This window comes from Coregonus lavaretus (genome assembly GCF_964263955.1).
Source record: "Coregonus lavaretus genome assembly, chromosome: 34".
NCBI lineage: Eukaryota > Metazoa > Chordata > Actinopteri > Salmoniformes > Salmonidae > Coregonus > Coregonus lavaretus.
In genome coordinates, this window is record NC_140021.1 from 4,279,165 (window position 1) to 4,305,630 (window position 26,466).

Sequence of the window (26,466 nt, forward strand, 5' to 3'; positions counted from 1 at the left end):
GACTTGGTGTAAGGGATCGGGGGTTGGCTGGGTCTAGACCAGGGGTGTCAAACGTACGGCCCGCGGGCCGGATCAGGCCCGCAAACGGGTTTAATCCGGCCCGCGAGATGATAAAAAAATAAAATAAAATAAATTTTTTTTTTTTTTTTGTAAAGTATAAAAATGCGCTGCAATTTTTCTATAAAATAAACTGCTGTTCTAATTGCGTCCACTGGATGGCGCAATAGCAATTGTGTTAAGCAAGCAAACTGTTTATACCGGGGCAGAGCAAGTAGGTCAAGCACGTGCAGCCAATGAGCTACTTTGTTTTGCCCGCGATATTTATTACGGCTTCTACTTTTAACATTATGTGATTTGGCACCCTCATTGCCCCAATATGTCTCTGTCAAAAAAGAGAAAAGTGGACGCAGAGTGCAGAGTGTTCCAAGAAAAATGGTCATCCTATTTAATCACGGAATTGAATGGGAAAGCTGTATGTTTGGTGTGTTCAGAGCATGTTGCAGTGCTGAAAGAATATAACCTTCGTCGCCACTATGTGAGTCTTCATGCCGACAAATATGACAACTTTCAAGGACAGCGGAGATGAGAGAAGGTGAATGAACTGTTGGCGGGTCTGAAGAAACAGCAGTCTGTGTTTACTCACAGCCGAGACATCAGTGACGCTGCAGTGAAAGCTAGCTACCTCATTGCTAATGAAATCGCAGTGGCTTCAAAACCATTTAGTGAGGGTGAATTTGTAAAAACATGCATGATGAAGGCAGCGGAGATTGTGTGCCCTGAAAAGCGGCAGGCTTTTGCAAATATCAGCCTGACAAGAAACACAGTTGCAGACAGGATTTCCGATCTTTCAGTGGATTTGGACAGCCAGTTGAAGCAAAAAGTAAAGTCATTTATTGCGTTTTCGTTTGCAATTGATGAAAGCACGGACATTACAGATGTTGCACAACTGGCCATTTTCATCCGCGGAGTTGATGACACATTGACCGTCACCGAGGAGTTCGTGGAGTTGGTGCCGATGACAGATACAACGACAGCAGCTGATATTTTTACCGCACTCGTCGGCGCGCTGGACAGGGTCGGAGTGGACTGGTCCCGCGCTGTCAGCCTGGCTACAGATGGTGCGCCCTCAATGATCGGGAAAAAAGCAGGCGTTGTGACAAAGTTCAGAGAGAAAGTGCAATCTGCAAATGGAGGACGTGATTTTTTGACTTTTCACTGTATTTTGCACCAGGAGGCTTTGTGTTGCAAGTCATTAAAGATGGATAACGTCATGAAGGTGGTCATCCAAACTGTTAATTTCATCCGATCCAGAAGCCTGAATCACCGTCAGTTTGACAGCCTTCTCAGAGAGAAAGACCACATCTATGGCCTGCCATACCATACTGAGGTAAGATGGTTAAGCCGAGGTGCTGTGCTGAGGCGTTTCTTTGATTTACGAGAAGAAATTGAACAGTTCATGGAAGAAAAGGGCAAACCAGTGTTAGAATTTCATTCCGCAGAATGGATGCAGGACCTTGCATTTATGGTGGATGTTACAGAGCACCTGAATAACTTGAACAAACAGCTGCAAGGGCGCAACAAAGTTGTCACGCAGTATTATGACAGCATACGTTCTTTCAAGTTGAAGCTGTCATTGTGGGAGACGCAACTTGCCGGTGGTGATGCAGCTCACTTCCCCTGTCTGAAAAATGTGTGCGCGACCCAACATGTGGCAGACATGAAGCGGTTCAAAGATAAAATAACGGGACTGTTACGGGAGTTTGAGCAACGCTTTCAGATTTATGTTTATATGTTTTTATGTTGATGTGCTATTGTTTTTAATTGATTTTATTTTGTTTGTATATTTAACCTATTCTTGACTCTGTGGTTCTTGCACTTGTTTGGGGAACAGGATTTCATTATTTTTATGTACATTTCTGCCTGAGAAATGACACCCTGATATAGTTCTGTGATCTGTGATATACTTCTGTGAATCACTGAGGCATTGTGTGTTTGTGTGTTCTTTGTCCTCAGAACTTTCAAATAACTTGAGGTGTTTTATGATTAATAGTGATGTTGTGCTTTTGGACACTGTCCTCAGGCTCCAGCTTTATGTTTATATGTTTTTATGTTGATGTGCTATTGTTTTTAATTGTTTTTATTTTATTTGTATATTTAACCTATTCTTGACTCTGTGGTTCTTGCACTTGTTTGGGGAACAGGATTTCATTATTTTTATCTACATTTCTGCCTGAGAAATGACACCCTGATATAGTTCTGTGATATACTTCTGTGAATCACTGAGGCATTGTGTGTTCTTTGTCCTCAGAACTTTCAAATAACTTGAGGTGTTTTATGATTAATAGTGATGTTGTGCTTTTGGACACTGTCCTCAGGCTCCAGCTTTATGTTTATATGTTTTTATGTTGATGTGCTATTGTTTTTAATTGATTTTATTTTATTTGTACATTTAACCTATTCTTGACTCTGTGGTTCTTGCACTTGTTTGGGGAACAGGATTTCATTATTTTTATCTACATTTCTGCCTGAGAAATGACACCCTGATATAGTTCTGTGATCTGTGAAACAGTTCTGTTAATCACTGAGGCTTCTTTTTCTTTAGAATTTTCAAATAAACTTGACGTGTTTTATGATTAATAGTGATGTTGTGCTTGTACTATTTTGGACACACTGTCCTCAGGCTCCAGCTTTATGTTGTATGTTGATCGTATTAAAACAAAGAAAACAATCTGAAGTTGTTGTTTTTAAGTTATATATACCATGATTTTTCCGGTCCGGCCCACTTGGGAATAGATTTTCCTCCATGTGGCCCCTGAGCTAAAATGAGTTTGACACCCCTGGTCTAGACAGAGTCTGACACTTCCCCGATCTACAGAGAGGGGGAGTCATCAGACTCGATCTGGTTCACCTGAGTTCTGAGCACACCTGTCCGTAATTAGGGTAGGATATAAGGTGTGCTCAGAAGTTCAGTCGGTGTGAGGTATTGTTCCATTGTGACTTGCTAAGCGTTTTGTTCCGAGAGAGAGAGAGAGTTTGTTGTTTTTGATTACCCGTGTATCCGACCTGTGCCTTGTTGTTTGACTCCCCGAATTGCTTAATCCTCTACTTGTCTACCCCAGTGATTACCGTTCTCTGATCCTGTGCCTGTGACCTCGACTACGACTAAGCCCGCTCCCTTGGTACCTCTGCCTGTCTCTGCCTGGCCCGGTTTTGACCACAGCCCGCCCGACCACGATTAAGATATTCCCTTGTCTGTACTCTAATAAAGCATCGCTATTCTGCGATTGGATCTTACCACTCTGTCCGAGTATTCATTACAGAATACCTCGCCATTACCATGGATCCAGCGGAATTACAGAGGCGATGGGAGATACAGGAGAAACGGATGGATGAACTCCTGCAGCTACTCAACGCTGGTGCGGCTGAAGGCACCACCCCGAGCACGGTCAGTCCTCGTCCTACACCTCCGATTTCTCTACCGACTAGGTACGACGGGGAACCTGGCAAATGTCAGGGGTTTCTACTTCAGACGTCCCTGTATATGTCGTATAATCGTACTATGTTTTCCGATGACCGTAGCAGGGTGGATTTCATGATTTCTCTACTAACGGGAAGAGCACTGGATTGGGCTACTGCGCTTTGGGCAGCTGAGGTTCCCGAGTTGAATGCGGAAGTTCAGTTCAAGAGACTGTTCCAGGAGGTGTTCGACCACCCAGTATCTGGGCGTAGTGTGGGAGACCAACTATGCGAACTTCAGCAGGGCCGTCGCACCGTAGCCGACTACGCTTTAGAGTTCCGTACTATAGCAGCCGGTAGCGGATGGAGCGAGACGGCCTTGCTCACCGTTTTCTGAAGAGGGCTGCGCAAAGACGTACAGACTGAGTTGGCTTGTCGAGGAGATATCACTGCGCTACATGAGTTTATCAAAATAGCCATCTCTATTGATAATCTGATAGTGCAACACAAGGTATCCACAGTCCGGGAGCCCTCGATCACTGGTCCTAAGCAATCGACAGAGCGGAGGAGAGAATCTGAGGAGGAAACTATGCAACTGGGACGGTCACCTCTACAAGGGTCGGTGAGACAACAACGTCGGCAAGACGGACTATGCCTGTATTGTGGTCAGTCGGGTCATTTTGTTCGTCAATGTCCGGTACGACCAAACCGTACCCCAGGATATCGCCTCGGAACTGCCAAACCGGTGAGTGAGACTCCAGTTTTGAACATTACATCTAAACAAATGTATGTGCCAGTTACCTTATCTGTCGGAGAGAAAGTGCGCAGGTTGGAAGGACTTATTGATTCCGGAGCGGCGGCCAGCTTTCTGGATATGGGTCTTGCTGAGGAGTTGGGAGTTCAACTTATCCCAATTCAACCTCCCCTGCGAGTCAACGCGCTAGACGGTGAGCCCATGGGCACTGGGTTCATTACGCACCGTACCGAGGAAATCAAGTTACAAGTGGGCTCCCTGCACCATGAGAACATCATTCTGTTCGTCATCTCCGCTCCACGGGAGCCGCTAGTCCTCGGCCACCCCTGGCTCGTTACCCATGATCCGGTCATCTCCTGGAAATCTGGCGAGATCACGGCTTGGAGTGAGGTATGTAGGGCAGAGTGCCTCATTTTACCTTGCAAAACGTCTACTGTGGAGGATGCGAAGGGTGCGGTGTCTACTGTTGTTCCTACAGAGTACCAGGATTACGCGCAGGTGTTTTCCAAGGAGAGGGCTACTGTGTTTCCACCGCATCGGGCCTGGGATTGTGCAATTGATCTGCTATCCGGGGCTACACCTCCTCGCGGACGAATCTACCCTTTCTCACAGCCGGAACGAGAATCAATGAGCAAGTATATTGATGAGGCACTACAGCAAGGGGCCATTCGCCCATCTACGTCTCCCGCCGCATCCAGTTTTTTCTTTGTTAAGAAAAAGGATGGCGGACTGCGTCCTTGTATAGACTATCGAGGTTTGAACGATATTACCATTAAAAATCGTTACCCCCTTCCTTTGATTCCAGCAGCCCTCGAGCAGGTGGGGCAGGCCTCCATCTACAGTAAACTGGACCTCAGGAGTGCGTACAATCTGGTGCGCATTAGAGAAGGGGATGAATGGAAGACCGCCTTCATCACCCATCGAGGACATTATGAATATTGTGTCATGCCCTATGGACTTACTAACGCGCCCTCTGTGTTCCAGGCGTTCATGAATGACATTTTCAGGGACTTGATTGATCGCTTTGTCATAGTGTACATTAATGACATCCTAATCTACTCTAACTCTCTGAGTGAACATGTGTCCCATGTACGCCAGGTTCTGGACCGACTCCGACAACACTCTCTGTTCGTGAAGGCCGAAAAGAGTGAATTCCATGTCACAACGATTTCCTTCCTTGGGGCCATACTCACTCCCGACGGGGTAAAACTGGATGAATCCAAGGTGCAAGCTGTACGAGACTGGCCTCAACCCCAGACGGTGAAAGAGCTCCAGAGATTCTTAGGGTTTGCCAATTACTATAGACGGTTCGTGCGTAATTTCAGCACAACCGCAGCTCCCCTGTCGGCGATGACCAGCCACAAGGGTCGTGGTCTGAAATGGACGGAGGGGGCAGTGCGGGCTTTTGAGACATTGAAACAACGATTTACCACCGCTCCCATTTTATGTCAGCCGGATCCTACCTTGCCGTTCATCGTGGAGGTGGACGCCTCGGAGGTTGGAGTTGGAGCCGTGCTATCCCAGCGCCAAGGTGAGCCGCCCAAATCACGACCCTGTGCTTTTTTTTCTAAGAAGCTGAATCCGGCCGAGCAGAACTACGATGTGGGAAATCGTGAATTACTGGCGGTGAAGTTAGCACTGGAGGAGTGGAGACGTTGGCTGGAGGGAGCAGCTCATCCGTTCCAAGTGCTCACGGACCACCGCAATCTGGAGTATCTTCACAGTGCTAAACGACTGAACTCCCGACAGGCAAGGTGGTCTTTATTCTTCAACCGTTTCCAATTCACTGTCTCTTATATTCCCGGGTCCAAGAATTGTAAGGCGGACGCGCTTTCCCGACGGTTCGAGCGCGCTGACAGACCGGTTGAACCAGAACCTATCCTCCCCATGAGTTGCCGTGCTGGTCCTGTGAGGTGGGCTATCGATGACACGATTCAGGAGAGCCTACAAGCGGAACCAGCCCCTCCAGAAACCCTGGTGTCGAAGGTGTTTGTACCAGCTCCGCTTCGACCTCAACTGATGGAATGGTGCCACACGTCGCTAGGATCTGGTCATCCCGGAATCACTCGAACTACACGACTCATCAGTCGAAAATACTGGTGGGATTCCCTCACAGATGACGTCAGAGACTACGTATTATCCTGCCCAGTATGTGCTCAGTCCAAGGCGCCTCGAGCACTACCGGAGGGTAAGCTGATGCCATTGCCAACTCCTCAACGACCCTGGTCGCACATTGCTATGGACTTTGTTACCGACCTACCAGAATCAGAGGGCCATACTGTAATTCTCGTGGTCATCGATCGATTCTCCAAGATGTGTCGGTTAGTACCCATGACCCGTTTACCTAACGCCACTCAGATGGCGGAGACTATGTTTAACCAGGTCAACCGGCAGTTTGGTGTTCCGGAGGATATTGTTTCAGACCGGGGACCCCAGTTCGTATCTCGGGTTTGGAAGGCCTTCTGCGAACGCTTGGGCATCTCGGTGAGCCTCACCTCCGGATATCATCCCCAGGCCAATGGGCAGACAGAACAGCTCAACCAGGAAATTGGGAAGTATCTACGGCAACAATGTTCGCGGCAGCCGCAAGAGTGGAGCCGATTCCTTCCTTGGGTAGAGTATGCTCAGAACTCACTCATTCACACCTCCCTACGTCTAACGCCCTTTCAGTGTGTTCTAGGGTATCAACCACCCCTGTTCCCGTGGGATACCGCACCCGGGATGGTACCGGCGGTGGACGAGTGGTTCCGTCGGAGTGCGCAGGTCTGGGAGATGGCCCATCAACATCTCAGTCAAGCCTCACAACAGCAAAAGACCTACGCCGACCGACGCCGGAGACCTACTCCCACTTATCAACCCGGGCAGCGAGTGTGGCTGTCTACCCGAGACCTGCGGTTCCGACGGAGCTGCAAGAAGCTCCAACCCAGGTACATTGGTCCCTTCAAGGTACAGAGACGTATTAACCCTGTCACCTACCGTCTGTTACTCCCTCGACACTACAGGATAAACCCTACGTTCCACGTCTCCCTGTTGAAACCTGTCCATTATAGCCCGATGTACCCACCAATCGCTCAACAACCTACTACACCACCTTTGGAGGATGAACAGGACACCACCTATACAGTCCACGAGATACTGGAGTCAAGACGGAGACGAGGGGGCATCGAATATCTCGTGGACTGGGAGGGATATGGACCGGAGGAACGGTCCTGGGTCCCTGCTAAGGACATACTAGACCCCGCTCTCAAGGCCACTTTCCACGCTGAACACCCAGATCATCCCGGACCCCGACCCAGAGGAAGACCACCCGGTAGAGGTAGAAGGCCGTCAGGAGCCGGCCCTGGGGAGGGGGATACTGTAAGGGATCGGGGGTTGGCTGGGTCTAGACAGAGTCTGACACTTCCCCGATCTACAGAGAGGGGGAGTCATCAGACTCGATCTGGTTCACCTGAGTTCTGAGCACACCTGTCCGTAATTAGGGTAGGATATAAGGTGTGCTCAGAAGATCAGTCGGTGCGAGGTATTGTTCCATTGTGACTTGCTAAGCGTTTTGTTCCGAGAGAGAGAGAGAGTTTGTTGTTTTTGATTACCCGTGTATCCGACCTGTGCCTTGTTGTTTGACTCCCCGAATTGCTTAATCCTCTACTTGTCTACCCCAGTGATTACCGTTCTCTGATCCTGTGCCTGTGACCTCGACTACGACTAAGCCCGCTCCCTTGGTACCTCTGCCTGTCTCTGCCTGGCCCGGTTTTGACCACAGCCCGCCCGACCACGATTAAGCTATTCCCTTGTCTGTACTCTAATAAAGCATCGCTATTCTGCGATTGGATCTTACCACTCTGTCCGAGTATTCATTACACTTGATATGAAACAAAGTAACTGTAATTGTAACTGACTGATTCTCACACACCACTCAACTTCTACTGCACTAACATCCTGTTTTTCTTGCTTCACTTCCTCTTTGGAGTCTATTTGCCAAGCAGAGCCTGGTGGGCTGGATACCACATAGAAACATTCTTTTCACGCCACTTCGATATGGAATGGACTTTTCCGTAGCAGGCAAAAATGCTCTCCTAACCAGGGTCGGACTACGGCATTTGGGGCCCCGTGGCACCCCAACCCCCCAGTGGTAGTTCAGGCTACCACTCACTGTCAATGGATAAATGAGTAGGTATTAGGTGATAGATCAGAACCAACGTCTAGAAGTATCTTACTGCGCTTTCCATGACATAGACTGACCAGGTGAATCCAGGTTAAAGCTATGATTCCTTATTGATGTCACTTGTTAAATCCACCTCAATCAGTGTATATGAAGGGGAGGAGACAAGTTCAAGAAGGATTTTTAAGCTAGCATCCTTGTTGAGTCCATGCCCCGATGAATTGAGGATGTTCTGAAGGCAAAAGGGGGTGCAACTCAATATTAGGAAGGTGTTCCTAATTTTTGGTATACTCAGGGCCTTCAAAAAGTATTCATAACCCTTGACTTATTCCACATTTTGTTGTGTTAATGCCTGAATAAAAAATGGATTAAATGAATTTGTTTTCTCACCCATTTACATTTACATCATTTAGTAGACGCTCTTATCCAGAGCGACTTACAAATTGGACACAATAACCCATAATAAAAAAGTGAAAATATGTTTTTAGAAATGTTTTGAGATTTATTGACACTGAAATACAGAAATATCTCATTTAAATAAGTATTCACACCCAAAGGTAGATGGATTATTTTAAATATGTTATTGGACCATAAACAGATATGGCTCATTAACCTTTACGGACCAAATAATGATGATCCACAATTCTTTGACAATATATATAATAAATTATCAAGCCTGCAAGCAACTCAAGACAATATTATTATGGTGGGGGATTATAATACTGTTTTAAATAGCTCAATGGACCGTAAAAGAAATCACACCACAAACAATCACCCACATGCTCTTAAGGAAATTGTGAACGTCATGGATACATTAGAACTAGTAGATATATGGAGGCTTAAATATACTGATCTAGTGAGATATACATGGCGGAGACTGAATCAAGCTAGTCGTCTTGACTTCTTTCTTATCTCATTCTCGTTGGCACCAAAAGTACAAAAAAGTGTTGATAGGGGACAGAATGCGGTCGGACCATCATATAATAGGCAAATATATTACTCTTACTGAATTTCCACGTGGCCGAGGATATTGGAAATGTAATCAAAGCCTATTGGATGATAATTTATTTATAATTAGAACAAAGGTATTTATAACTGACTTTTTCCAACATAACATAGGTACAGCGAATCCCCTTATTGTATGGGACACCTTTAAATGTGCCTTTAGAGGCCATGCAATTCAGTACTCATCTCAAAAACAAAAGCAATTTAGGTCAAAAGAGTTTATACTAAGAAAGGAAATAGAAAGTCTAACAGAACCGATAGATGGAAATAAAAACTGTAACATAGAGGCTCAGAATAAATTAGAGGAAAAACTAAAAGAAATGGAGAAACTTATTCAAGAAAGATCAAGTGTAATATATTATAAAAAATAAAGCAAACTGGATGGAATATGGGGAAAAATGCACAAAATTCTTTTTTAATCTTCAACATAGGAATGCTACCAAAAAGAACTTAATGAAACTGGTTACAATTGACGGAGTCACCCATAATTCACCAAATGATATTTTGAAGGAAGAAACAAAGTACTTTAAGCATATGTTTTCTTTTCAGTCGCCTCCATCTCCTCTAACTGAAGCTAATTGTAGAGATTTTTTTTCTATTGATAATGTCAAATTAACAGCCACACAGAAAGACTCATGTGAAGGTGAAATTACAGAGGAGGAACTTCTGGATGCAATTATAGACTTTATGTCTGGGAAAACTCCAGGGTTGGATGGCATACCAGTCGAGGTATACCAAACCTTTTTTGATATACTAAGAGGACCGTTAATAGCATGTTTTAACCACTCCTATGTAAATGGTAGATTATCTGACACTCAAGAAGAAGGTCTGATCTCATTATTACTGAAACAGGATACAAGTGGAAAATATAAAGATCCAGTCCATTTACAAAATTGGAGGCCCCTTACACTTCAGTGTTGTGATGCAAAAATCCTAGCAAAATGTATAGCGCATAGAATTAAAAAGGTATTGTCGGATATTATTCATTCTAATCAGACAGGTTTTTTACATCGAAGATACATTGGAGATAATATAAGGCAAGTATTGGAAACAATAGAACACTATGGAAAATATGGGAAACCAGGCCTGCTATTCATAGCAGACTTCGAAAAGGCATTTGATAAAGTTCGACTGGGGTTTATATATAAATGCCTGGAGCATTTCAATTTTGGAGAATCTCTTATAAAATGGGTCAAAATCATGTATAGTAACCCTAGGTGTAAAATTGTAAATAATGCCTATTTCTCAGAAAGTTTTAAACTGTCAAGAGGAGTGAAACAAGGTTGTCCACTATCGGCATATCTATTTATTGTGGCCATCGAGATGTTAGCTATTAAAATCAGATCCAATAATAATATCAGAGGATTAGAAATACAGGGCTTAAAAACAAAGGTGTCATTGTACGCTGATGATTCATGTTTTCTTTTAAATCCACAACTATAATCCCTCCACAGCCTCATAGAGGATCTAGATACATTTTCTAACCTCTCTGGATTACAACCAAATTATGACAAATGTACTATATTACGTATTGGATCACTAAAAAATACAATTTTTACATTACCATGTAGTTTACCAATAAAATGGTCTGATGGTGATGTGGTTATACTCGGAATACATATCCCAAAGGAAATAAATGATCTCACTTCAATACATTTTAATAGAAAGTTAGCAAAAATAGATAAGATCTTACTACCATGGAAAGGAAAATACCTGTCAATTTGTGGAAAAATCACCCTGATTAACTCTTTAGTATTATCCCAGTTTACCTATTTGCTTATGGTCTTGCCTACGCCTAGCGAACAGTTTTTTAAATTATATGAGAAAAAAATATTAAATTTTATTTGGAACGGCAAGCCAGACAAAATTAAAAGGGCATATTTATATAATGAATATGAATTCGGAGGACAGAAATGATTAAATATTAAAGCATTAGACCTATCACTAAAAGCTTCAGTCATACAAAAGTTATACTTAAATCCGAACTGGTTCTCAAGCAAATTAGTAAGATTGTCTCACCCAATGTTCAAGAAAGGCCTTTTTAGAAAGGCCTTTTAGTTATTTAAAAAGGAAATAATCTCCCAAATATCACTATTTCTAAAACAAGCAATAGAAAGTTGGTTGCAATTTCAATTTAATCCTCCAGAAACGACAGAACAAATAATGCAACAAATATTGTGGTTAAATTCAAATATACTAATTGACAAAAAAACTTTATTTTTTGACAGAATGTTTAAAAAAGGTATAATCTTCGTAAATGATATCATCGGTAGGACTGGTGGAGTTATGTCGCACATGCAGCTAACAAAAACATATGGAAATGTCTGCTCTACCCAAAATTACAACCAAATAATTGCAGCCTTTCCGCAAAAGTGGAAGAGGAAAGTGGAAGGGGGAGAAAGTAAGGAACTTGTCTGTCGGCCTTGCATTAAAGAACATAATTGGTTAAGGAAAACTGTGATAAATAAAAAGTATATCAGTTTCACTTAAGGACCAAAGGATTGACAGCCGTCCCATATAGATTGCAAAATAGTTGGGAAGAGATCTTTGACGTACCGATCCCATGGCATAGTGTTTATGAACTGACACGCAAAACGACACCGGATTCAAAAATTAGAATCTTTCAATTTAAATTATTATATAAAATTCTTGCTACCAATAGAATGTTATTTATATGGGGGATACAATCTTCCCAGCTCTGCAGATTTTGCTGTGAAGAGACAGAATCATTAGATCATTTGTTTTGGTTCTGTCCATTTGTAGCTTGTTTTTGGACACAGGTCCAGGAATGGCTAAAGGATTGCAATATTTACCTGGAGCTAACCTTGCAGATAGCATTACTGGGTGATCTGAAAAGTCATAGTCACTCAATCAATAATATAACAATACTTTTAGCAAAAATGTTTATTTTTAATTCACAATCTGTAGAAGCAATGAGAATAGAAAGGTTCAGAACTTTTGTAAAACATCACAGTACGGTTGAAATATATATGGCAAATAGAAATCCTATATGGATGGTGTTAAGAGATAGATGGGAGGTATTGAATAGAGTTGAAGGATGGGACTAATAACAAATAACAACAAATAATAACAAAGATAGCTAATAATGTAAGCATACTGTGTCCATAATAAGTATATAGGTTGTATGTTGGGAGCTTTTGGGAAAGAGCACAGTTAGAAAGATATGGCATATAGAAGCAAACCGGATGGACATCATGAAAATGATCGGAGAGGTTGAGAGTAGAAGAAGTTCAGGAGCAACAAAAAAAGGTGTGTATGTATATATATATATATATATATACTAGAATTATTGTAAAATTAACTTTGTCCATAAGGTGTAGATAGTAAGTATAGACCGGAAGTAGAGGCCTGGGCATTGTTGTTCACTAATTTACTCCAAGTAGAGAAAGGATGGCGGGGTTGAAACGTAATAAAGGGGAGTATATATATAAAAAAAACATGGGGGATTGGAAGTGATGCAGACAATTACATTGATAGAAGATACAATCTATCTGCAATATTAAGCTGATCCATTCCCCCCCCCCCCAAAAAAAATAAAAAAATAAAGTATTCACTCCCCTGAGTCAATACATGTTAGAATCACTTTTTGCAGTGATTACAGCTGTGAGTCTTTCTGGGTAAGTCTCTAAGAGCTTTGCACACTTGGATTGTACAATATTTACACATAATTCTTTAACAAATTCTTCAAGCTCTTTCAAGTTGATTGTTAATCATTGCTAGACAGCCATTTTCAAGTCTTGCCATAGATTTTCATGCCGATCGAAACTGTAAGTAGGCCACTTAGGAACATTCAATGTTGTCTTAGTAAGTAACTCTGGTGTATATTTGGCCTTGTGTTTTAGGTTATTGTCCTGCTGAAAAGTGAATTTGTCTCCCAGTGTCTTTTGAAAAGCAGACTGAACCAGGTTTTCCTCTTGCGTTTTGCCTCTGCTTAGCTCTATTCTATTTATTTTATCCTAAAAAACTTGATGACAAGCATACCCATAACATGGTGCAGCCATCACCATGCCATGAGTGGTACTCAGTTATGTGTTTCATGGATTTGATACCATTCCACCTATTCCACTCCAGCCATTACCACAAGCCCATTCTCCCCAATGAAGGTGCCACCAACCTCCTGGGTGTGAAATCCCTGAGCGGTTTCTTTCCTCTTCAGCAACTGAGTTAGGAAGGATGCCTGTATCTTTGTAGTGAATCTGTGTATTGATAAAACATCCAAATTGTAATTAATAACTTCACCATGCTCAAAGGGATACACCCATCTTCCAATAGGTGCCCTTCTTTGTGAGGCATTGGAAAAGCTCCCTGGTCTTCGTGGTTGAATCTGTTTGAAATTCGCTGCTCGACTGAGGGACATTACATATTATTGTATGTGTGGGGTAGTCATTCAAAAATCATGTTAAACACTAGTATTGCACACAGAGTGAATCAATGCAACTAATGTAACTTGTTATGCAAATCTTTACTCCTGAACTTATTTATGCTTGCCATAAGAAAGGGGTTGAATACATATTGACTCGAGACAGTTCAGCTTTTAATTTTTTTTATTTTTTTATTTTTTTTATGTCTAAAAACATTATTCCACATTAAGGGGTACTGTGTGTAGGCCAGTGACACAACATCTCAATGTATTCCATTTTAATGAGATATGTAAAATGTTGGACCAATAAGACCAAAAGATTTCATGGAAATTGAATTTAAAGGTTTTTATTACAGTGCAATTAATATACAACCTTAAATTCAGTCCCAATTGTTTCTCTGGTTTAACACTCAACATAAAAACTGACACAATAACTTCTAAATAGATATAAAGTTAAAATAGATAATATTATTATTCTGGTAACTGCACAAAAGATGCAGAGAAACAGTGACTAGTAGATGTTAACACCATTCTGCCGTCATGTAGACATACTTCACCAACTTCCTGTCTTGTATCAGACCACTGTCTCTCCAACTAACTGTGTCTTCTCTCCTCAGTCATCATTGACTTTATATGGTCTTAAACTGCCTTCAGTAAGATAGTTGAACTCAGCAGTTCCTCTATACTGGAACCCATTAAACGGATGCTCTGTGAACTCAACACTCAAAATGAATTGGCTCAAAATAAATTCTACAAATATGCAGATAATCAAAGAGCACACAAATATAAAAGTAACTAAAGTACCAATAGAAAACAGATAAAATAATGACATTAATCTACATAAACACTTAATACCCATTGGCAAAATACTTAAAATGCACCTCTTTTATTCACTTGTGCATAAAGCCCATCTAGGCAGTTAAGTGGTGGTTCCTGGTCCCCTCTCCCGACCGTGGCCTGGTTAGAGAACACCGTCCCAACCGGGGAGTTCTGAGGAGAGAACACAGAGAAAGGAACAGGTGTCAGGACAGACACTTCAGAAGAAGAATGACTTGATAGTAAATAAATCATTTAGGTTTTCATATACAAAAGCACAAACAGCATGATAAATATGTTTGCATTGAGGCTTGGAATAGCTTCTTACCATGCAAAGAACACGATCAGGCTGAAAAGGAAAAGCAACGCCAAGGTTTTTCCTATAATCTCATAAACCTTTGGGTTAACAGGCTCATCTTGCCCTGTAAATAAAGCACATATTGTATGGTCATCTGTTCCAAAAAGAAGAAACATTTTGCACATTGTCTAATATTACAAATTACACGTGTACTGTAGATGTACAGATGTAAGATCTTAATTTGACCAGTATTGTTGCAGCAAAATAATCCTGCAGCAAAAGGATTTTAACGTTTAGTCCATAATGTTGTTCCATTGGTGGTTAGGCTATTATCTCTCCTATATAAGGCTACATGAAAAGTGCAATACTATTAATATAACCACTTTTTTGGTGCAGGTGTTTAGTGAATTTATGTAAATCACAAAGCTTATCTGCATTTACATAAAATGTAAATGTAATGCATTTCCTGCGGTGCAAGAAACTTATCAGCAACAAAATAGTGATCAAATTAAGATCCTACAACTGTATCATACCTAGATACATATAGCAGGCATGCTTTCTCTGGTCTGTTCCACAAAAACAAGTATATCTCTTCTTCATTATATATACAGTGGGGGAAAAAATTATTTAGTCAGCCATCAATTGTGCAAGTTCTCCCACTTAAAAAGATGAGAGAGGCCTGTAATTTTCATCATAGGTACACGTCAACTATGACAGACAAAATGAGATTTTTTTTCTCCAGAAAATCACATTGTAGGATTTTTAATGAATTTATTTGCAAATTATGGTGGAAAATAAGTATTTGGTCAATAACAAAAGTTTCTCAATAATTTGTTATATACCCTTTGTTGGCAATGACACAGGTCAAACGTTTTCTGTAAGTCTTCACAAGGTTTTCACACACTGTTGCTGGTATTTTGGCCCATTCCTCTATGCATATCTCCTCTAGAGCAGTGATGTTTTGGGGCTGTCGCTGGGCAACACAGACTTCAACTCCCTCCAAAGATTTTCTATGGGGTTGAGATCTGGAGACTGGCTAGGCCACTCCAGGACCTTGAAATGCTTCTTACGAAGCCACTCCTTCGTTGCCCGGGCGGTGTGTTTGGGATCATTGTCATGCTGAAAGACCCAGCCACGTTTCATCTTCAATGCCCTTGCTGATGGAAGGAGGTTTTCAGTCCCTTTTCCTGGTCCCTTTGCAGAAAAACAGCCCCAGAGCATGATGTTTCCACCCCCATGCTTCACAGTAGGTATGGTGTTCTTTGGATGCAACTCATCATTCTTTGTCCTCCGAACACGACGAGTTGAGTTTTTACCAAAAAGTTCTATTTTGGTTTCATCTGACCATATGACATTCTCCCAATCCTCTTCTGGATCATCCAAATGCACTCTAGCAAACTTCAGACGGGCCTGGACATGTACTGGCTTAAGCAGGGGGACACCTCTGGCACTGCAGGATTTGAGTCCCTGGCGGCGTAGTGTGTTACTGATGGTAGGCTTTGTTACTTTGGTCCCAGCTCTCTGCAGGTCATTCACTAGGTCCCCCCGTGTGGTTCTGGGATTTTTGCTCACCGTTCTTGTGATCATTTTGACCCCACGGGGTGAGATCTTGCGTGGAGCCCCAGATCGAGGGAGATTATCAGTGGTCTTGTATGTCTTCCATTTCCTAATATTTGCTCCCACAGTTGATTTCTTCAAACCAAGCTGCTTACCTATTGCAGATTCAGTCTTCCCAGCCTGGTGCAGGTCTACAATTTTGTTTCTGGTGTCCTTTGACAGCTCTTTGGTCTTGGCCATAGTGGAGTTTGGAGTGTGACTGTTTGAGGTTGTGGACAGGTGTCTTTTATACTGATAACAAGTTCAAACAGGTGCCATTAATACAGGTAACGAGTGGAGGACAGAGGAGCCTCTTAAAGAAGAAGTTACAGGTCTGTGAGAGCCAGAAATCTTGCTTGTTTGTAGGTGACCAAATACTTATTTTCCACCATAATTTGCAAATAAATTCATTAAAAATCCTACAATGTGATTTTCTTGATTTTTTTCCCTCAATTTGTCTGTCATAGTTGACGTGTACCTATGATGAAAATAACTGGCCTCTCTCATCTTTTTAAGTGGGAGAACTTGCACAATTGGTGGCTGACCAAATACTTTTTTTCCCCACTGTATCTATCTCTATATTGTTCTTAATGTTGTGCCATTGGTGATGATGTCAGATATTGTAAATTCCATTTATATGCAGATGACACAGTGATGTACTCTATTGCTCCAACAGCGGACCAAGCTTTAATGCAGTTGGAGTCTGATTTTAGGATACTACAGGGGTCTCTTTTACAGCTTAAACTTGTTTTAAACGCTAAGAAAACAAATGTCATGTTTTTTTCTAGGTCTAATCTCTCAATTAGAAACACTTTTGTAATCACTAGCTTGGATGGTACTCAAATCAAACAGGTCTCTGCATATAAATACTTAGGGGTATGGTTAGATGATAGGCTTTCTTTTAAAAAACATGTTACTGAATTTGGAAAAAAGCTCAAATTCAAGATAGGGTTCCTTTACAGAAACAGGGCTTGTCTGTCCTCCGTAAATAGAAAACAAATTGTGCAGGCTACTTTTATGTCCGTTTTAGATTATGGTGATATTATCTATATGCATGCATCGGCAAACACATTAAAACCACTGGATGCTATTTACCATTGTGCACTCAGGTTTATCACGGGTGATAGTTACAAAACTCATCACTGTATCCTATATCAACATGTGGGTTGGGCCTCTCTATCTTTGAGGCGAGAGCAACATGCTCTCTTGTTTATTTATAAAGCACTTCTTTTAAAATTACCTCCATTTATATCATCATTAATGTCCACTAGATATACTAATTTTAAAACCAGATCACAGATGTGGATTACATTAGAGACTTCTGTGGTCTCCACAGAGTTGGGTAGGACTGCCTTCAGTTCCTTTGCACCTTATTTATGGAACAAACTGCAGATCCAACTTAAGTTAGACACTCTGGTGTCCCTTGCCCATTTTAAAAATGTTATGGAGGATCAATATGATGTTGTCTGTGATTGTTTCTGTTGAATTGTGTTTTTCGTTTTGTATGTTTGAAATGTTCTTGTCTGTATGTCTAAAACTGTACATGTCAACATGTTTACACAGGGCACAGCCGTAAAAGAGATCCACGTCTCAGTCTGTTTTTCCCTGTTAAAATAAAGATAAAAATATATATATATATTGAATGTGCCACTGCTTCTACCTTTAATAGCCAGCTTCTCTTCCTTTGACTTCCCAAGGCCGTGACTATTTCTTGCTTCACAGTAGTACAGTCTTCCATCACCAACAGTCACATTGAGGGTGTAACTCTGTCCAGATGCTACCTGTGTTGGTTTACCCCCACTGATCTGGAACCAGGTGAAGTTTGTCACAGGAGGGTTGGCTGTACTGCTGCAGGTCAGATTAACACAGCTGCCCACTAATACTGGACCAGCTGGACTGATGGAGGCTGAGGTATCCTTAGGAGAGACTGAGGGAGAGGGGTTCATTTAGAATGTATCTGGATGTGGTATATTGAATAGTCTAATCAAAACCACTCTATGACAATCATCAGTGAAAACATGATAGAATGATCTATTCTACAGGAAACTGTGACTAAATCTTACATGAAACGTTAAGCATCATGGTATGTTCAGCTGTCTTGTTGCTTGTCCCTACTGGGTAGACTGCAGTACAAGTGATGTGCTTCTCATGATGAAGGTATGATGGAGTGAAGGTCACTGTGGAGAGAACTGATTTGGTTTGGTCTGGATTCTCCTGCAGTTGGTTCTCAGGTGTGAACTGTGTTGGGAGGGTCCATGTCAGCTCAAGGGTATATAACAAATTATTGAGAAACTTTTGTTATTGACCAAATACTTATTTTCCACCATAATTTGCAAATAAATTCATTAAAAATCCTACAATGTGATTTTCTGGATTTTTCTTTCTCATTTTGTCTGTCATAGTTGACGTGTACCTATGATGAAAATTACAGGCCTCTCTCATCTTTTTAAGTGGGAGAACTTGCACAATTGGTGGCTGACTAAATACTTTTTTTCCCCACTGTACACTGTCCAACGAAATTCTTACTTGCAGGTTCCTTCTCGACAATTGTCATGTGAATTTATATCTCTAATTCGACCTAAGCTTGAATCATTACCAGAGGTTGTAAAGCTCTGGTTTTAATCATCAATGATTCAAGGTCCACAATCCACGAGTAATTATCAGTACATTTTATTTAAGGAGAGCTCTGCTCAAAAACACAAATATCCTGTTTTTATACTCCTTGACAAACAAAGACACTATGCTCCTCCCACCTTTCTTAAATAGTTCCCGCCTTCCCCCTTGAATGGTTAGTAACGCCCCTTCTGTTAGTGGGTTGACACTACATGATAATTCTAACATTTATACTGTGTTTGGGGTGAAATTCTTTAGTCATTATTCTTAAAATCCAAATTAATCTAACAATCCACCCCTTTGACTAAATATTCCCACATTCAGGATAAATGTATTTTACAAGCATGATTAATCTCAGAGATCACATCAGAACTAATAAACATTTCATCCAATTGCGGTCTTTCAGGGTCCAAATCCTCGTCATCCACCAAGCCTGGAGGATTGTTTTTCACATTCCCCTGGTCAGAGTCCGGAGTCAGTCCATCTCTCATCATTGTTTAGATACTGCATTTCACCAACGCCTGACTCACCAATCCTCGGACACAGGGAACAAGACAACAACCACATAATACAAGAATACCCATACAAACACTGATCGCTCCTAAGATGGTGGCTGCTAGGGTTTTCCATTTACTAAATATTTCATCAAACCACCCTATCCACAATGTACTAACTTCTGAGTTCAGTTCATCCTTCACTCAGTGCAGTTAATTCTGTAAGAGCTCTGGTGACTGTCCCATCCAGTGTGGTGTTGTTAGGGATAAATATGCAACAATGGCTTATCTTTCTATAGACACCGGCCCTTTCTGCCTGATCTAGAACCAACCTCTACTAAGGTATGAGCGGGATGGAGGATAATCGCTCAGAGATCCCCTTTACTGCATCACTAGTCTTGTCAATAAATCGCTGTTGGTTGTAATAGATATAATTTATCCAATCCATATTTTTGTTTGTCCCCCACCAGAAAAATGTTGTAGTAAAACTCTCCCATATTTGATTTATAGCTTTGTATTCGTCTGGAACACCCCTGGGGATGCCTATACCATCTATCCAAATTGGGCTATTTCCTTCCTGACTTATTTATTTTTCTCCTAATTATTCTTCCTGTCACTGGTCTTTGATGACCAATTCTTACAGGTTGGACCAACAATACTGGTGCACAAGTACCCACCCATCCCTCTGGTAATGTCTGCCGAATGCTCCCTTTTTTTAGTGCATGCCCACCACACATCAGTCAAAGGGATGGTTAGGTTCCTAATTATTTTTTCCCTTCCTTCCTTATCTAAATCAGTCACATTAATTATCTCCTTACAGCCATCAAAATCACCCAAGTTACGGGTGCCATTTCTATGTCTGTAACACTGGTATTCGCCAGGAGTTAAAGTGAATCTAGGTGGGCTGGCCGAGTATGTCAATTTTGCCAGCCCAATCCCTGTGCAATTGGGCTCTTTTTGATTGGACCCCAGGTCTAATACACAGGGAAACATTGCCTTTGGCATTGGGGCGGTCAACATTGTCGGTCGCCCAATGGAGCATGCATAACAATTGGTCTCCCCCAAGGCCCTAGCGGTGTATTTCATCCACTTTAACCAGAGATTCTCATCAGGGACCCCCTCCACTTCCCCATTGTTCCATTCCTGGAGGAGAAAATCTTTCATAGTGGACGGGTTAGTCAAATTGACTCCGTCATCCCTTGACTGATTTACTCGGTCTATTGTCATTAATGGATTAATGCCAGTACCTGCTCCCTCTATATCTTTTGACTCCATTAAATATAATCTTAGACAAGTATCCCGTCCGTATACGTCCGCGCAAGCCCAGTAAGTTCTTTTCATGTCCTCTTTAGTGACCTTTACTATCGTTACTACCATCTCTGTGGGGATGTCGTTATACCTTCTTATCCTCCATCTGGACGTCCAGCCCCCCCCCCCGTCTCATATCTCCTTCCCCCAGTATGTCTAAATACCTGAGCCCAGGAACAATCCGCTGAGGGGGCTGAACATAAATACAACGGGATCTTATAATCCCATGTTGCTTGCTCATCCGCTCTGATAAGATCCCTAATCATAATTTTGAATCTTACTCCCCACCCTTCTCTGACTCCTATTTTGTAGATCACTCGCCCTTGATGGTCAGTATGTCGGGTCGCTTTCCCTTTATTTCTTAATAATGGTAAGGCCATAGCGTAATTGGTGCGAGGTGGTGGTGGATTTTGACCTACCACGACTATTGCCGAGACTATGATGCAGCTCAGGGTCACCCATATTCCCCAAAAAAACCCAACCCTCTCCTGTCTTGAGTCCTTCTGCTCGGTACCACCCCATACTCACACCCTAGGAACACACTACAGTGATGATAGGTCTGGGTAGGAGATCTTCGTTGACAGAGGTGACCCCCGCACCCTGTGGCGCAGTTCCGCTCGTCAACTCTGCGTGTGCTAAGCGGTGCTTGTATGTGGTCTTACCTTCTTGCAGTGGGTAACATGGACCCAGGTTCCTCTCTCTGCTATTCTAATGGCCAAGGTGGTTACCAACATAACCTGATAGGGCCCTTCCCAACAGGCCTGCTTCCAGTTTTCCTTCTAGTGACTGGATGCTCACCAGTCACCTGGTTAGATAGTGGGTCACCTTCTCCTTTAGTTCACCTGTGGGGCACAAAACCTCTGACATACGGGTGTGGTTAATAAACTATCTTCACACATGTTCAGATTAATGTAACAATTTCTGACTGCATTCTCTTTTTAGACTATCTAAAAAATGTATTTTTTTTAAGTATTTTGTCCTCTCCTTCGTATATTATCTAATACAATTAGCCTCTTCCCCACTCTTGACACATAGTTCTGCTTATGTGTCAATTTCTTCCACCTTCCTAAACATTCCCTTAGGTTATTTATCAACCAATTGCCATGCCTTTCATTTTTGAGATTCTTTTTTGCTTCTTTATTGCTCCTCCCACTTCCTTTGTCTTTATGGCGGCTAAATTCGACTTTCATTCAGTTCAGAATTAATTAGTAATCCAATCAAACAATCTCTTATCTTGTAAAAACACTTATGTTTAGTTCAACCTCTGTTCTACCCCGGCTCTCCCGGGCTTGACCTGAAGACTGATTGTTGGACATGACAAGTCCATTTTTTTTTTAGGTCACCTAAGTATTCTGCCTAGCAGCAAAGAATAAAAACCTCTATGTTCGTGATTAACCCAGTTATCTCCAATAGCCCACCAAAAAAAACCCATCATCTTTAAACCACGACCAATGTCATCCCTCTTTACTCTTTACCATTTGGGTAACATCCCTGATATATTTATTAAAAGCTAAGACTGTTTGGGAAGAGAGCAACAACATAACCTGTTCTTCCTCCTCAGAGTTCCAAATGATTTTACCATGGGCTGCCATTGCCTTCCCATAGATAAGATCACTTAATTTACCCGTATGCAGTACATAATGACGACCTTAGCTTTACAGAAGTCTATCCTTACCAAAAAGCTCATCATTCTTCATCTAATTGTTTTCTTCTTTTCCTTATCTACCTGACCCTATTGCTAAATCAATGATCTAGGCAATAGTTGTCTCGCCTTAGATTGTACATTCTTCTGATTACTGCAGCTTATTCCATGAATTTAGTTTCAAATATCACCCAATAAACCATTCCATCCCACAGCATAGTAAACACCACCTATGAACTGTTGAAAATTCCCTAAATTCAACATAACAACCCTTTATAAACATCATGCTGGGTGTGTTTTTATTTTATTTGAAAAACCCAATTGAAAAATAACAATCAAAGATAGTTAGGCTCAACTTAATTTGGTAGCTCCCTCTTATGACCTAAATATTGCCTAACTTCATAAAATCCCTCAAAATTCCTCGAGTATACAATGATTATTTAATTGATTACTCTAAATCTGCTACATGTGATCTCATTCAAATGATCCATTATCAATTATTTGATCCACCCCCTAGTAAAATCTCTCTCAGCCTGCTTGTTTTTCAAACCTAAACAGTTTCCTTCTCTCTTTTTCTTTTATTCTCTCCCTCTAACTTCCTCTGTCTCTCTAAGTCTGTCTCTGCCTCTCCTTTTTCCCACCAACCAGAGCCACAAATCATTCTCCTTGTCCTCAACTCAACCCTCTACTTTATCGCTACTTCCCTCCTATCATTACTGAATCAATGATAATACATTTACATTCTAGTCACCCAGCAGACGCTCCTATCCAGAGCAACCTAGTGAATACATTTTTATTATTTTAATCTTTATTTTTTTTTACTGGCCTCCCCCCGTGGGAATCGAACCCATAACCCTGGCGTTGCAAACACCATGCTCTATCAACTGAGCTCCATCCCTGCCGGCCATTTTCCCCCCTACCCTGGACGACGCTGGGCCAATTGTGCGCCGCCCATGAGTCTCCCGGTCGCTGTCGGCTGCGACAGAACCTGGTTCCGAACCAGGATCTCTAGTGGCACAGTTAGCCCTGCGATGCAGTGCCTTAGACCACTGCGCCACTCAGGATAATAATAACTGCAATAACTATCAATAATAATTATAATAACTATTACGAATTATATTGTCCTTTTTCTGATGTTCCAATTGTAGTCTATTCATTTTAGTTTAAAATATAAAGTTATTTATAACAAATCCAGAACCCACCACAGGCTGGCGCTATTCCCCCAGCACAACAGCCAATGCCACTTGCTTCCTAACCAAAATAAATTATCGTTTTAAAATCGTCCAATTATTCTGTATTTTCCCGCTAACCCATTTCAGTTCGATATTCAATTTATTTAACTGTTCTCTCTGATTAGGCCCTAATTAATAAAAAAAATACTTGCTATCGTTTATCAGCATACGTTTAATGACATTCCTACCATTTGAACGATGTCCTGTCTCTCACTCCCCCCCTCTCCTGCTCCTTCCTACATTATGGGGGAGGCGCGGGAAACTTCCCTACAATCTATCTTCTTAGGAAATAATGTCATTCGTACTTGTAACATATTTTCATAGATTATTTAGAATACTACTAAAGTTATCTTATGCAATTTTTAATACACGTAAAAAAACTCTCTCTCTCCACCCATTCCTTTTTGAATAAGTGCGTCTTCCTAGTTACCCAATAACCACGCCTCAAATCTTTTATTTAGCATTTAACCAACCAAATACTAAGTAGTATCCGGTTATCATTCATACCCGCCGTTGAATTTCCTCATACACACATATTTCACCTTCTGCCATTCAAATGCCCAACACGACAGAATAGTTCAATTCAACTCTCTATTGGTTTTTCAAGTCGCTCCGGATTAGAGCGTCTGCCAACTGACCAAAAACGCAAATATTCTCCACCCTCCCACCCATTACGTACGTCTACGTTTGAGTGCGAAAGTCCAGACACATGCATAATAATATGCCATCTAGCAGACGCTTCCATCCAAAGCGACCTACAGTCATGCGTGCATACATTCTTTATTATGGGTGGTCCCGGGGAACGAACCCACTACCTTGGCGTTACAAGCGCCGTGCTCTACCAGCTGAGCTACAGAGGACCACATCGTTGGATTTTATAGGTACCTCTCAAATAATCGCTTTGTGGTGTTTTTAGCCAATTCTTAATTGACACGAATCATTTTGTCAAACATTTGTTCGAACCCAAAATATTGACTGTCATTCTCCTTTTCCCCTGCAGTCACGATGGTTAAATATTCCTTTGTCCCCGTTAAAGCATTTTCGCGCTTAAAAAAACACACTCCCTGTCTTCAGCCCCTCCTTTCGCTTTTTTTTTCATCTAATTTTATATGCATCTGCCTACTAACTTTTTTACTTCGAGATGCCCAATAAATTCATACCTCTTCTCCCAAATGGATCCCTAAAACATATTTCTCCGATCCCTCCCTAACATATATATTTCATCTCCCGTTAATTCTCGGACTTGTTTAGAAGATGTCTTTCCCATCGTGGAACAATAAGAAATCCCTCCCCCCCTTTTTGTTTTTTAAATAATTCACTCCCGAATTATTTCCGTAGGAGCCAATCTCTTAGTGCGCCTCTTGCTTTTGTAATTAACCCTTTAAAATTATTTAACCCCTAACCCAGAGTTTCTATTTAAAACTCCGGTTTCATGAAAAGAGTAAGTTACCCAATTTTCCTCACGCTACTTATTTTTTCCCTCCACCCCTGAAATAATGATCACGTCTCCGAGGGATTAAGTCTCACACATATATGACCTTATCATCTGTTAAACTTGTTTGCACAGTTCTAGCAAATTCCCAGTCGCATATAGAACTCCCGACACATCCCTCTCACACGATGATAATTATTTCCCTGTTTATACTGTCATACTGCAATTCGTACAATGACAATATTAACTTAGTTTACATTTGTGATTGCAATTCACTACCATGTCATTTCGGACTAGTTTTTTTTTTGTAATAGCTATTTACCTCTAGGATCAATTGCGGACCCTCCCTGTCGTAATAATTATTACCTTCTTTGACTTTGGTAACTAAGTTCAACTCATTTTACCAAAATCCATGAATAAAAATTACTGTCATTTTCCTTGCAGTCTGGATTAAAATGCTTTTTCAAACTTGTTAACGTCTTTATCGTTCATAAAGAGTAATCACCGGCCTGTTTATTAACCTTAACGTGGAAGGCCAGGACTCTCTAACGGATGCTATCACCCGCCCGTGCACGGATTTCGGTGTCTCTAGAACGATAAAGATGTATTAAGCTCACTCAGAAGGACCAATCTGTCATGTGAATTTCTATCTCTAATTCGACCTAAGCTTGAATCATTACCAGAGGTTGTAAAGCTCTGGTTTTAATCATCAATGATTCAAGGTCCACAATCCACAAGTAATTATCAGTAAATTTTATTTAAGGAGAGCTCTGCTCAAAAACACAAATATCCTGTTTTTATACTCCTTGACAAACAAAGACACTATGCTCCTCCCACCTTTCTTAAACAGTTTTCCGCCTTCCCCCTTGAATGGTTAGTAACGCCCCCTCTGTTAGTGGGTTGACACTACATGATAATTCTAACATTTATACTGTTTTTGGGGTGAAATTCTTTAGTCATTATTTTTAATACACAAATTCATCTATCACTCTGTCATTTAGGTTAGTATTGTGGAGTAACAACAACGTTGTTGATACATCCTCAGCCATTAAACTTTGTAACTGTTTTAAAGTCACCAATGGCCTTATGGTGAAATCAGTGGAGGCTGCTGAGGGGAGGACGGCTCATAATAATGGCTGGAACGGTCCAAATGGAATAGCATGAAACACATGGAAACCATGTGTTTCATGGATTTGATACCATTCCACCTGTTCCGCTCCAGCCATTACCACAAGCCCATTCTCCCCAATGAAGGTGCCACCAACCTCCTGGGTGTGAAA

General features: G+C 41.5%; 1 pseudogene across 1 annotated transcript in view; it reads right to left on the reverse strand.

Moving 5' to 3' along the window:
- LOC311109240 (sialic acid-binding Ig-like lectin 7) overlaps positions 1-26,466 on the reverse strand; it is a 39,819-nt pseudogene that overhangs the window by 10,080 nt on the left and 3,273 nt on the right. Inside the window, exon 5 of the transcript in view lies at positions 18,126-18,392. The product of the transcript in view is annotated as a sialic acid-binding Ig-like lectin 7 (transcript). The remainder of the gene's footprint in view (positions 1-18,125; positions 18,393-26,466) is intronic.